Below are 2,068 nucleotides of genomic sequence, written 5' to 3'. Positions count from 1 at the left end.
GAAAAAAAAAAAACACTTATTCATTCACCATTAGTCTCTGTACCTCCATGTACCATACGTGGATTCAAAACAAATTAACACATATTTTCCAAAACATTGTCCATAGTTTAAGTATAAGTTTTGACAAACATGAAGTGAACAAAAATTTGAGTGAACAAAGATTACTTGTCCCATAATTTTAAACATCTAATTTTAGGCTTATTATCCCAACTGTATTCAAATTAAATACTATGACGGGGTTGGCAATAAATAGTGAATTTACAATAATAAATCCACTGTAATCCCACAAGTAGAATTTGGAAAGGGTAGTATGTACGCAGACCTTACCCTCATTTTGTGCAGGTAGAGATACTGTTTCCGATTAAATAGTGAAATTTGACTAGCATATTTTTTTTTTTTTTTGCCAAGAATAACAACGCAATGGGAACCAATTTATTAATGTATCATCAAATCAATTTGTTGAAAGAATCACTATCATGATAATTTATGGGCATTGGTTCAACAAATAGTGTAAACTTATACGAGGTTAAAACTTGAATATTTTAATACCTAATTGATAATGTATTCTATTGCCTTTGAATTGCTTAAAGAGTATATAATACCTAATTGATAATTAATGTAAAACAAACTTCTAGATTTGGACAATAATATTGCATTTTGAAGCTATTATGAAGTTCGAGCACGAGCTTAGATAAGATATACTAATATTCCAGATGTAAGCTGCCATTTTGTTCATAGTAGTTTAGAACTTGTATTTATGTTTATATATATTCAATTCAACCAGACAATGTATTTTCTTTGAATAACGTTGTATTACATTACTTAGAGCCCATTTGGATTTGCTTATTTTAAGTGTTTTTAAGCAAAAATAGCTTTTAAGCCATTTTGTAGTGTTTGGATAAAGTAAAAAAGTGTTTTAAGCACTTGTATTTAAGCTAAAATGATACAAATAAGTCAAAAGCTAGAATTCCTAACTTATAAAAGTCACTTAAAATAAACTCATCCAAACGGCTTCTTAGTTGCTCATGACTTATAACACCAGATAAATAAAATTTGGGTAGAAGCAAAAGTTAATTGTTTACCTATGTTAAACACGAAGTCAGAAATATATATTTAAAATAAAAAGTGAATTTATGCTGGCTATGGGGTTCGAACCCTTGCGCACTTGTGTGCAGAAGATCTTAAGTCTTCCCCCTTAACCTCTCGGGCAAACCAGCTTAGTGCTTCAGCAATAACATTTTATAATTATAAATATTTAAAAGAAAAAGAAACTGACTTATATGTTAATTAATTTGATCGATTAAAAGTTAAAATTTGGAAAAGTCACACCATCATTTTACTATAATTTTTATAAGGTTGAAAAACAGAAAATACAATTATGCATGTGTCTTTCCTTTAGCTGGTTTGTAATTCATGAATAAAACCTATAAATGTATCTACATATATTAAAAGAAGACCTATCGTTTTTATTTTAATTTGTATCAAATTGAAAAACAGAAAATAAAATTGTGCATGTATTTCCTTTAGCTGGTTTGTAATTCTTGAATAAAATCTAGCTAAAAATGTATCTACATATTAACCTAATAAAATCACGTATATCTTATTTCATATTCCTCTACCAACTTTTCCATGATTCATAAAATTAAAGTAGTTGTTTTCTGGCCTTTTGAGTTAGGTTTGATTTATGAGTTGGCAAAGTTGATCACACTAATCCACATGCTTCTGTTTTAAAGTTTGTTAATTTGCCAACAAATTTGGTTAAGAGAAAGGTTTATATAGAAAGGCCAAACAAAGAAAAGAAATCCTCCTGTGAATTCTTAACAAAATCACAATAAAATTATTATTATTATTATTATACTACGTACCATCTTCAATTTTTCAAGAAATTTCTAAGTGGGCGTTTGAACATAAGAACTGTAAATTCCGGAAAAAAGTGAATTTTTTTTCAAGTGAAAATGATATTTAAAAATCAGAGTTGTGTTTAGACATGAATATAATTTTGAGTTGTTTTGAACTTTTATGAGCGATCTGAGTGAAAATTTTGAAAAATAATTTTTTGGAGTTTTTC

The 2,068-nt window shown here is 27.9% G+C and overlaps 1 non-coding gene across 1 annotated transcript; it reads right to left on the bottom strand.

Moving 5' to 3' along the window:
- On the bottom strand, window positions 1,135-1,217 carry TRNAL-UAA. Its single transcript has one exon. It is a non-coding gene; the product is annotated as a tRNA-Leu (tRNA).

The sequence above is a fragment of the Nicotiana attenuata genome, chromosome 7, assembly GCF_001879085.1.
Source record: "Nicotiana attenuata strain UT chromosome 7, NIATTr2, whole genome shotgun sequence".
Classification (NCBI taxonomy): Eukaryota; Viridiplantae; Streptophyta; class Magnoliopsida; order Solanales; family Solanaceae; genus Nicotiana; species Nicotiana attenuata.
The sequence above is the reverse complement of the archived record's forward strand: the minus strand, read 5'-3'. Positions and strand labels throughout refer to the sequence as shown.